This window comes from Prionailurus viverrinus, chromosome X (assembly GCF_022837055.1).
Source record: "Prionailurus viverrinus isolate Anna chromosome X, UM_Priviv_1.0, whole genome shotgun sequence".
Lineage (NCBI taxonomy): Eukaryota > Metazoa > Chordata > Mammalia > Carnivora > Felidae > Prionailurus > Prionailurus viverrinus.
The window spans coordinates 7402647-7415285 of record NC_062579.1 but is presented as its reverse complement, the minus strand read 5'-3'; positions in this window follow the sequence as shown (position 1 = coordinate 7415285).

Genomic DNA, 12639 nt, shown 5'->3' with positions numbered 1-12639 from the left:
GCCCATCACAGAGCCCGATGCAGGGCTAGATCTCATGATGGTAAGATCGTGACCTGGGCCGAAATCAAGAGTCTGGCGCCTCACCAACTGAGCCACCTGGGCGCCCCTGTCTACGTTTCAGCAGAGCCCAGTGAATACTTTGTTGGGGGGTTGGCACTGCTTCTGAGGATCAGCATTTGGGAACAGCATGTGGAGACCACACCCCAGTGATCCATTTCCAGCTCATTGTGGCAGAGACTGTTGGTTGTCTCCCAATATCCAATGTCCCTTCTTCCATAGTCATAGGAACTGTGATTTTTAGCTGGACCTATGGAGACACCACGTTTCCTAGCCTCCCTTGCAGTTAGATGTGGCTGTGTGTCTATGTCCTGGGTAATGAGGTGTGAACGAAAGTGTCCCATGGCTGCTGTCAGGCACCTCCTTCAAAAGACAGCAGGCACATACCGTGGTGCAGTTTTCTTCTTCACCCCTTGCCTCTTCTGCTGCCCAGAATTCCCATGTGGTGGCTAGAGTCCCAATCATCTCACACCATAGATGGAAGGTCGCACCCTGGGGATTGGGGAGCAGTGAGAGGAAGGGAGCCTGGACCCTTGAGGACTGCAGGAAGCACAACAGCCACACCAGCTCTGGACTGCCCTGCCCTAACTTTTACACGAGGAAGCAAAGTTCTGTCTTCTTGAACTACTGTGATTTAGAGTCTTGCTTTACCGACAGCGGCACCTAATCCTCTTTGAGACATGTAGCCACCAGCCATGCTGTGAGAAAGCCCCGGGGTCAGGCCAGTCAGGATCTGGGCTATTCAAGATGGAGGACGGCCATGGCAGTTTCCTCCCATTATTGGCTCACATCTTCTGCCCACTGTAGTCGCATTTATAATAACTCACTTTGTCTGACGTTTCTGCTTCCCTGCATGTATCATTTTTCTTTCTGTTTTCTGTTGCGAGCCCTTCATGAGATGTTTCAAGCTTTTAAAAAAAAAAAATGTGCGGTAGAAAAAGAAGTTGTTACCGAACAGATACAAGTGGCAGAGAATCTCATTATAACCACGCATGAAGTGAAAAGCAAAGGGGTATAAGAATCAAGTTTCTAAAAAGAGCCCATAAAAGGCACTACTGTTCTGTCGTCTGTGGCTCCTTCCGCTTTCTCTGGGGTAAATGGCATTCCCTGTGCAATGGAGACATGCACATCTGTTATTTCTGTTCTAGAATATAGTGTGTCTCTTCAGGTCACAAAAGTCCATTGTTGCCCAAGTTATGAGGAGAAGAGTATGAATCTATCATGAGCCTTTTCCAGTACACAGCACTTTCCTGTCATCTTTCCAGTAAAACAGTTCTGGGTACTAGCTGGGAAAGCAAATTTCTGGTACAACATTCTGTCCTCTGTTCTTAGACCCGTTCCATATAAGGAAACAAATATACTGACCACAAATTGGGCATTGTTTGAGATTTTCACAGTAACGTGTTAGATTATGTTACGAACCTAAGTAAGACAGTCCATAGAAATAATAATCATCTGTGGGGTTTAAGAGCCTAATAATAAATTGCAACCGTCCTTATACCCAAGTTTAAGACCAACTGAAAAATAAATTCAAGAGTCCAACAAGTGGAGATAGAAATAATCAGCATTGTTGATGACCGAAGAATGTGGCCTTAAATCCAGGGGCCAACAGACTTTCCAATACATTCTCACCTACTTGAACCTAAGTGTGGGCTCTGCTATTTCTGGGGCAGTGCCCATGCATGCCATGAGCTTCTCTCACAATGGAGAGCAAAACAGAGTGGACCCTTTATGTGGGCAGACAAATCTGGAAGAGAACTCAAGAAACCCTGAGCCAAGCATGCTCACCTCCTTCTTCCAAATTCCCCAATTAGATGGGTCATTCCTTCTCGGGGGAGGGATGGTTAGTGGGGTGGGGGCGTGGGCAGAAGCTGGACTCGGACACATGTCCTTTTCCCACTTGTAGCAGACTCAGTTCTTGCCCCATCTCTACCCGCCAGGACTTACCACTTAAGGCTGACTTCCGACTGTCTGTATTAACATCTCTTTTCCCAAGGGCTTTCTGCAAACTACGGAATCAGCAGTGCACAACCAGTGACTGATGGGGGTTGATTAATTCCCAGCTCCCTTGCCTATATCACATAGATGACTGAGGTGCCTGTTCTGTGCCGCTTCCCAGAACTTTCTGGTAGGATGCAGCATCAGTCACCCACAGTGATGCCCTGCTCAGTCACACACTGTTGGCTGCCTTTCTTCCCCATCTCACCTCTACCGTGTCCCCAATGCTTTCAGGAGTCACCACCCAAGTAAACTGCTTTTGTCATCTGGTTATCTCGAGATCGTCTAGAGCGGGGGTCAGCAAATTTTTCCTCTAAAGAACCAGATAGTGAATCTTGTAGGCGTTGCAACTATTCAGCTCCAACATGGCAGCACGAGAGGCAGACAGGCACAAAGACAACACATGACAAAGACGGGTGTGGCTGTGTGCCAGTAAAGCCTTTTATTTACAGAACCAGGCAGTGGGCTGGGTTTGGTTGGTGGGCCAGGTCAGAGTTTGCGGACGCCTGATCTAGGGCCATAGAGCTCCGCCATCCTCTGTGTTAGTTCCCCACAGCTGTGGCACACGTTGCCACAAACTAACTTAGCAGTTTAAACACAAATTTCTTATCTCACAATTCCACGGAGGGCACAACTCTGGAATTACCTTGTGTCAGAGGGAAGAAAAACCTCTATCTCTTTTAAGCCGTTTTTGGGGGATTTGCTTTATATACAACTTCGTGACTTAACTGACGGAGAGGGACTCGATAACTTTTCCTGGGTCACCTTGTAGCTATAGATTGGGAATGCAAGCCGAGCTCTCTCGGGCTACAGTAGGCTTGGGGCCAATCATCCGTGTCTGTGGATTGGAAAGTGGAATGTCTCTTTAATTGGGAGACGAAAATGTCCTTTGATCTCATGGACTTAAATCAGGCCTTTATTTCATACATTCTCTTTTGATTCCAGCTTCCTGCCTCTGGAAAGGTCTTTTTGTTATTGCTAACAAAGATAATATGAATGAGGAGTAAACTACCTTCCATAGTTGAAGTCATTTCAGTAGAGATGAATGTCATTAGAGACTTTTTTTTTTTTCATATTTTTGAAAGGTTATTTGTTTGAGAGAGAGAGCGGGAGACAGAATTCAAAGCAGCCTCTGCACTGTCAGCACAGAGCCTGATGTGGGGCTCAAACCCACGGAATCACAAGATCATGACCTGAGCCGAAGTCAGATGCTTAACTGACTGAGGCATCCAGGCGCCCCGAACCTCATTCCTTAGAATTAGGACAATTTTTAGAGTGAAATTTAGCGTGTGTGTGTGTGTGTGTGTGTGTGTGTGTGTGTGTTTTACTGTTATAATACATGTGACACATGCACAGTGCAAGAAATGAGAACCAGAAAGGAGCTACAAAATGAGAGGCACAGTTTTGTCTCCCCAACATAGACCTAACTCCCACTACCTGCTACATTATAGATCTTTCCAGAACCCTTTTTATACATATACAATAATATATACGCATGTCCACTCTATCACAAATAGAAATATACTACACGTGTTGTTTGCATTTGCTGAATCTTGTATCACATAATCACATATAAGATCCCAAGTAATTTATTAAATGGCTGTAGGATATTTCCATTGTATGGATGCAGAATGGTTTATTTAACTGGTGTTTCCTTATGATTGGACAATCGGGGTTTTATTTTTTAATGCAAATAATTCTACAACGTATATCCTTGATCTTTTTTCCTTGTCTCCATAGTACAAGTTCCTAGATGTGGACCTGCTGGGTCAGAGAGCATTGTCCAGCTTTAATTTTCAGAGATACTGCCAAAGTGCTCTGCAAAGAGATCGCCCGAAACTGCCCTCTCCCAGCAGTAAGTGAGAATGCGTATGTCTCTTCTTTGCCAGTGTAGCTGTTAACAAATTGGTGGATCGTTGCCGATCTGATAATGAAAAAAAATGTATTTTCTTGATATTTTAATCTGCATGTTTAAAAGTATAAGTGAAAGTAAGCCTTTTGTCACTATTTATTGGCCACTGGGATTTCTTGTTCTGAGAACTGCTTATTCATGTCCTGTCCCATTTTTCTGTCAGGTTCTTCATCTTTTTCTTATTGATTTAATAAGAGCTTTTTGCAACTTTCGGAAATTAGTCATAAGTCATATATCTTGAAAAGTTCTTACTAGTACGTGTTGTCTTTTAACTCTGTCTGTGGCAATTTTCCCTACAAGAGCTTTTTTGTTTTTTGTGAAATTTATTAATCTTTTCCTACATCTCTTCTTAGTCTTGTGTCCTGCATAGAAAGCTTGTCCCCATGATTACAAATTAGTCCCCCCAAATTTTAGTGTTGGATTTTTTTTCCAGATACAGTAAAACCTTGGTTTGCGAGCATAATTCATTCCGGAAACATGCTTGTAATCCAAAGCACTTGCGTATCTAAGCGAATTTCGAGAACCATTGGCTCAGTTGTGATCATGTAACATTCGGCATCACCTACTACTCGTATTGTAAGACATTGCTCACTTATCAAGTTAAAATTTATCAGCAATGTCTGCTGGTCTTGCGGAACACTCACAGAACAAGTTGCTCACGACCCAGGGTTTTACTGTGTATCTTTGGTTCCCTGGTGTAAGAGGAGACATAGAGTTTTCATCTTGTTTTCTCCAAGTGACGAGACCGGTATTCCAAACCCGTTTATTGAATAATCCATCTTTTCTTGTCTTGATTTCGTACGTGACTGTCATCGTGTTTCCAATTCTCATATGGATTTGGGTCTATTTCCAAACCCTGTTCTCTTCTTCTGCTCAAGTTATTCTTGGTCCAGAAACCCAACTGTTTTAATTAGTTTTGCTTTATAACCTATTTTACTATGTAGTAAAGCTAATCACCACCCCTTACCTGTTAATCATTCCCCCGCCCCCCCAGGGTTCCGGCTATTCCACATGCTTATTTAAACCAATCAGTGTTGACTGGGCAACTCCTAAGTACCAGGCAGTGATCTAAGCACTGGGAATACAGCAGTGACCAGAACAGGGAAAATATCTGCCCACGTGGTGCTTATGTTCTAGCTGCATGAGAAAGACAAATCAGTCAAATACCTACAGTGTCAAAGGGTGATAAGTGAGATGGAGAGAGACAAAATAGGGAAGGAAGATAGGAAGTGGGGAAAGTACGAAACCAGGGGATCAAGACAGGCTTCATTGAGAATATGGTGGTTGAGGTGAGGAAACAAAGTGCGCGGACAAGCAAAAGCACTGTGCAAAGGCCCTGAGACCAGAGGCCAGTGTGCCTGGAGCAAAGCGCATGAGAGAGAGAAGGAAATGAGGTCAGAGAAGTAACAGGGAGTAATCCAAGAGGGCCTTGTGGGAAAATGAAGATTTGGGTTGTTTCTCTGAGCAAGATGGGGAGCCATTGGTGAATGCAGAGCAAAGGTGTGTCATAAGTGGACTTAAAGTTCCAAAAACTGATACTATGGATATTTTGGTTGGAATGACGTTGAAATCTCACATTAATTTACAGAGGATATGTGTGTGTGTATGTGTATATATATACACATATATATATATGTGTGTATATATATACACATATTATAAGTCATGTATATAAAGTAATATATATTAAGTAAAATATATATATTTTTTAAGTATCCCTGTACCCAGTGTAGAGCTCTAACAACTCCAAGATCAAGAGTCGTATGCTCTACCAACTGAGCCAGCCAGGCACCCCAGAGGTTGACATCTTGAAAATCCTGTGTCCTCATACCCAAAAATAAGATATGCAGCAATATTATAAATGCACAAAGTGACAAATTGAATTACCTCTAGGAATGTATTCTACAGATACAGTTGTATATGTGCAAAATGACTTATATATACAGGTATTGTCTATAATACCAAAAGATTGGAAACAATGCCAACATCCAGACATCTAACGGTATAGGACTGGCTAAGTAATTTTGACACGTGCATGGGGCACCTAGTTGTCTCAGTTGGTCAAGCATGTGACTCTTGATCTTGGGTTGTAAGTTGGAATCCCACGTTGGGTGTAGAATTTACTTAAAAATAAAATCTTTAGGGGAGCCTGGCTGGCTCAGTCAGTTAAGCATCCGACTTCAGCTCAGGTCATGATCTCACAGTTCATGGGTTTGAGTCTCGAATTGGGCTGTGTGCTGATGGCTCAGAGCCTAGAACCTGCTTCGGGTTCTGTGTCTCCCTCTCTCTCTGCCTCTCCCCTGCTCGCTCTCTCTCTCTCTCTCTCTCTCTCTCAAAAATAAACATTATTTAAAATTTTTAATAAAATATTTAAAAATAAATAAAAAATTTTGGACACATACACTCAATGGAATGACATGCCACTACAAAACCGTAAGGAGAATCTTTACGTACTGATTCAGAATGATCGCCTAGATGAACTACTAATAAAAGCAAGGTAGAGAGAATAGTGTGTGGAGTATGTTGCTTTGGGGGTAAAAAAGGGAACTATATATTATGTATGAATTTACTTTGGTAGCGATACAATATGTTTGTAAGAATACATAAGACACTGCTAACAATAGTTACCACTAGCGAGGGGCACTGGGGAACTGGAAGACAGGGACCTTTTTCACTGTATACCTTTTTCTATCTTTGGACTATTGAACCATGTGCATATAGTATCCTTCCAAAAAGAATATAAATATACATCTCAATGAAATTGAGTATGTCTTTATGTTAGGGCCATTTTGGAAATGTATTTGGCAATGACTCAAACAGAATTAGTAGAGACCTAAGTCATATGCAATGACCTATATGATGTACCTTACACGGCCAGTTGTAATAAATACACAAGTAGACAAATATAGGGCTATATAGACAATGTGCTCATTTCTCTGCCAAAAATATATATATTTTGGGAGAGGAGAACAGGCACAAAAGGTGATTTCCACATTTTCACAGCGCAGATGAGCTGGGAGAGCTCAGTCTCTTGGCCTGCCAATTACACATTGAAGCCTGTGCTGAATAAGTGGGCTGCGTCGTGTATTAAAAGATGATGTGTCCTACAGATAAAAGAAAAATGAATCCGGTAAGAGGGATCAGGAGCGTAGGATGGATACCTAGGAGGAGAGTGGGGTATATAGATCTGAATTGGATGGTTAGGAAGGCTCCCTGAGAAGGTGACATCTGGGGAAGATGTGCAGAAGGGGAGGGGGCAGCCATCCTGGTGTTTGAGAGAACACCTTTGAGAGGGAACGTTCCCGAGGCAGGTGTTTTCCTGGTCTGTGGAAGGGACAGCAAGGAAGCCAGTGTGGCCGGAGTAGATGGAGGTGGGGGGCACAGGCAGTGGGGAGGAGGGAGTGGATGCCACAGGGCTTTGTCAGCTCTGCTGAAGACACTGCCTTAACGAGATGGGAAACCACTAGAGGATATTGAGTGAAAGAGTGAAATGGGTCCTTCCATGTTAAGAGCATACCTCTGGTTGCCGTGCAGAGCACCAGCTGGAGGGAGTCAAGGGTAGAAGCAGGGAGGCCAGCGCCAGGATGGTTGTGTTATTCCTCACTTCACTCCCTGGAGCATATTCTCAGAGCTGTTCAAAGTAGATGCCTGTGTAGACGCTACATTCAACACAGAAGCACGGTCCTCCAAAGCTCGTTTTTTCCCCGTCATAAGAATAGCACACACTCACAGCAGAAAACTTGAGAAAAACATGCGTGAGAAAGGAAATTTACCAGTACGGTGCCTCCCAGACACAACTACTGTTGACATTTTGGTGTGTTTCTCTCTCATCTATGGGGCTTCGCGTAGCTGGGTTCATAACATGCAAACACACATTCCACTTGATCTCGTAACTAGTAAAATGAGCATTTTACCACTAAAAGATTTATTCTAATGAAAGCATGATATTCTTTTTTATGACTGTATAAAATTTAACTCAACCCACCCACTAAATAAGGCATCGAGAAAGACCTGTACGCACAAATTTTGGTCTGCGGTTTAGATTTGCTTTCCCTGGGACAGATTCCAGAGGTGGAACTAACAGGTCAAACAGAGGATGTGTTTTAGGGTTTTGATACTCATTGTCATATTATTTCCCCAAAAGGTTGTACCTGTATAAATTCCCATAAGTTTATTGAAGTCATAAACCACCTTTAAGAAAAAAATATCCTTTATTAGCATCATCCTCTTAAAGAAAATGTCTTTTTTTTTGAAGAGATCTTTTTTTTTTAATGTTTATTTATTTGAGAGAGAGAGAGCGTGCACTTGAGCAGGGAAGAGGGGCAGAGGGAGAGAGAGAGAGAGAATCTTCTTTTATTTACTTTTGCGGGAAATGGAGAGAGAGGGCACAAGTGAGGGGGGGCACAGAGAGAGAGAGGGAGAGAGAATCCCAAGCAGGCTCTGCACTGTCAGTGCAGAGGCTGATGTGGGTCTCAATCTCACAAATTGTGAGATCGTGACCTGAACCAAAATCAAGAGTCAGACGCTTAACAAATCGAGCCACCCAGGCGCCCTTAGAGAGCCACCCAGTGCAGAGCCCGACGTGGGGCTCAATCTCACGAACCATGAGATCATGACCTGAGCCTAAATCAAGAGGCGGACACTTAACTGACTGAGCCACCCAGGCGCCCCGAGAAAATTAATTTTTAAAATGAGAAACTGTCAGAATTTCATACATCATATGCATAGCAGAGAAGGTGAAAAATAAGAATCTGAGTACGAAAGAGTTATTAGAGTTTTCAGACCAAAGCTGTAGTTAAATTACGGTCCAGCTCAAGGAATACATATGAAACCAAGTGCGCATTGGGTATGCTTTATAGGCATAGAAGGAGCCATCACTAAATATATGTGGTTGCTAAGAGACTAAACTGGGGACTAAGACATTCTCCTCAAATTGAGTTATTCCAGGACTAGCTTTCTCTGCTTTCTAAATGGTGTGGCATGGAGACATTTGTGACAAATTGGTGTTCAGCCAGAAGGAAAAAAATATGTAGAAAGATGAAATAAGGAGTAGGAAGACGTGGGTTCTAGAGCAATTCATTACTTCCTTACTCTGGGTCAATCACTTGACCCGTTGAGTCAAGTAAAGCGGGAATAATATTGCCTGTCTCCTCTTGTCTACCTCACAAAGCTTTTATGAAGATCAAATACGCTAATAAATGGCAAAGTGATATACAACCGTAGGGTGTCGTTGCCAGACCGAAGTCTCAGGCGCGCTGCTTCAGCTACTTACATATGACACACTTTCATTCCTCTCACTGGGTTTGTCTTGCGTTCAGTTAGAGCAGATTCAACAGTCTGCTTTGGAAAAAAAAAATTCAGAAAGGAAAGCGTGGTGATGCAGGTCCATTCGTAGCCCGCCATGAGACCGAAATTCCCTAAAGGGCACGGCTTCTACCTCATTCCCTATGTGAAGAAGTGTCCAGAACCCCCTGTGTTAGGAGGAAACAGGATTATAGCACCCTGTTTTGTCGTGTTTCTTAATGGAATATTCTAGGCAAGGGCAAGACGGAGGCCCAGTTAGGAATTTCTTTCTTTCCTGCCTCTGAGCCTGCCCTACACCCATCTTGTTATTCCATCCCCACCCTGAGCTGCCGGGCAAGCTACTGCTCATCCGTCAAATCTCAGGAAAGTCGTCTCTTCTAGCTCTTTCTCTTAAGCCATCGTGTTGGCCTGAACCTCCGTCAGCACCCAATACAACGCTGTTTCATTGGATACGAGTAGGCTCTTCTCCCCCTCCCACTGGCCAGACCCTTGTCTCCTTTGCACCTGCTGCAGCAGGCTCGTGTTCTCTGAATAAAGGCGTGCATGAATTTTCAGGGGTCTGTGTCAGGAAAGGAGGTGAATGCATCCCTGACAAAAATGAAGCCATTATGTACTCTGTTGCCAGAAACATAGTGCTGAACCCACCTCTCTGCATAGATGCATGACTATATACTCAAACGTGTTTGTGCATACATATAAGCAGTATTCTCTTGGTAACGCAAAATGTTGAGAATAATAACGAGTTGAGGTTACTGAGGCCTGATACTAATCATGCCCAGGTCTTATGTTGAAATGGAATTGGAGTATACTCAGAAGAGCAGGGGATTTTAAAAATCTGGTCCTCCTAAATCCTCTCGCAGACATCTAATTCAGTGATCGTCAGTTGTCTGATGATTCTATAGCAGTGGAAATGCTAATAAATACTGATGTCTGTGAACCATCCCCAGAGACTTGGATTTAATTCATCGGTGGTAGGACTTGGGCATCTGTACATTCTGTCAGCTCCCCAGGGGATTGTCACGCGCAGCCCGGCTGAGCACCACGGCTCTGAAGTGTCTGGGGTTGAGATGACAGATTTAACTAATTAAACCTCAAGGCCGAACGCACTGGACTTTCTGGACATCTGCATAAAGGCTCTCGCTCTCGCTCGCTCTCCAGTCTCTCACCCCCTCGTTCCCTTGCTCTCTCGCTCGCTCTTCTATTTATTCAATAAATCGCTTTGGAATGACTCTGCTGCTTTTCAGCCAGTCACGTAAGAACTCAGATCCCGATGGTTCAGATGGAAGCAACCCGGGCTGTTTAACACCCAGGACGCAGTGCTGTCAAGCATGGACTGTGGAAGGACGAAACGAAGTCAGTAGGTTCCCCTGCCTGTGTTACGTGGGTGGCCCTATTAATGGGAGGGGACACAAGAGCAAACACTGACATACTGACATTTGCCAAACCCTCTTGAACTTTCTCTTTCGGGATCAGGCATAAGCCGGGTGGGGTACCATCTGACTCTCACGTGGTACATGCCATGTGGCCAAAGACTATCCTAAGATTCTCTGACCAGGCAGTTCCTGCCTTCTGATCATTAATCCCAGGATCCTAAGGAGCTGTGGCTCTCGGGGCAGGGTGAAGTGAGGACCGAGGTGTCCCAGCATCGGTGACACAAAAGCACTCTTTACATAAGGCCACCGTTGAATGAGGTGAGTCCCTGGTGGTACTTCTTCCAAAGCCAGCCCCTGACTGTAAATTCCCGGGGGGCTGGGTTCCTGTCTCCCCACTCTCCCAGCCTGTCACACGGAGATGGGCCTCCACCAGATACTCAGGGAGGATTTATAGAGCAAATGCCCTCCAGCTCCTTGATACTCCAATAAACCACCGAAGCCCCAGGATTTGCTTATTTGCAACACCAGAAACGGTTAACCTAGAGATACACAAGCGCTGAGGTTTCTCCCATGGCCCTTCCTAGGGCGGCAAGATATCCACCACAAGAGCCCAAGGCGCAGGACTGAAATAACACTGGTGCCACCCCGGCGCCATGTTGCTCTGGGTCGGGACTGGGCCCTCCTGGAGTGTACCCATGAGCCTGGAGGTCACAGAAGTCTTTGTTTGGGCCGCGGGCCCCCAGGGTCCCCACACGGCCATCTCCCTGACAGCCAGCATGTCACATGATTCTCATGAACCTTCCTTCTAAAACTCTGAGCTCAGTTCTCCCAGAGTTGCATTATCCTGGGAGCTGATTCACCGGGTACTCCACTCGACTTTGATTGCAACAATCAGGGCCTCAGCCATCAAGAGGATGAAAGAAGGAAAAATCTCGTCAGATCATGATACTTTTCAGAAAACATCAAACAGAAAAATTGTGCTCTGCCTTTTATCTCGGTGTCTTGGTTCCATTTTATTCCTCTTATTCCTTCTATCACTGCTACATCATATAACCAAGATCTTTATGCTAAAAGGAAGGGTTATAAGAGAGTGCTGTTTCCACTGTCTAGGCAAGCAGAAGAAGCTAATCCTAAGGCTTCTGCTGGAAGGAAGCCCTATCAATGTCTGTTTTCATTGGAAGGTTCTCAAAGCAAGATAATGAGAATTTCTCAGGGCCCTGATGTTCCCCTCCTTCCCCTCCATAAAATCAGCTGATTCTCACACAGATACATTTTGTCTGATTCCACGACGTGGATACATTTGATGGAGCCTTTTCCTACAGCAGCATTGCTTGCTAATTCTGGAGATGCCACTCGTCTGACAGAGAACGTGACGTTTAATTGCACTGGACAGCCTGACTCAAGGCCACATGTGGCAGGGCTGAGCCAGGAGAGGGTCAGGATATCCATACGCATTTCTGAATGTTCAGCTCTTAAGTTCTGGTTTTGCGTTGGATTTGGGGTTTAATCATCTGCCAACAATAAGCCAGCACTTTTACAGAATAAGAGACTGTAGAGTCTTAGGAAACTCTGCCATGATGAGTTTTCGGAAAGCTGTCAGAGCAATGCGTTACTTTCTTTCTTTCTGATGCTGAATTTCACAACTGGATGTTTAGCTTTCTGAATCAGCCTAAATTCAGAGACCTATATAGGTTTGGAGACATTGCTAATGGTGATAAAAATAATGACATTTATCAAACATCCTTCCTTTATGAGCCAGGCATCATATGCATAAGAAGCCCACCCCAGGGACAGGGGCAAAAGCACAGGAGGAGGAGTCCAGAGACCCAGGCTAAGGGTCCGACTCTTGAATTTGGCTCAGGTCACGATCTCACAGTTTGTGAGTTCGAGCCCCGCATCGGGCTCTGCGCTGACAGCATGGAGCCTGCTTGGTTTTCCTCTCTCTCTGCCCCTCCCTGCTCTCTCTGTCTCTCAAAATAAACATTAAAAAAAAAG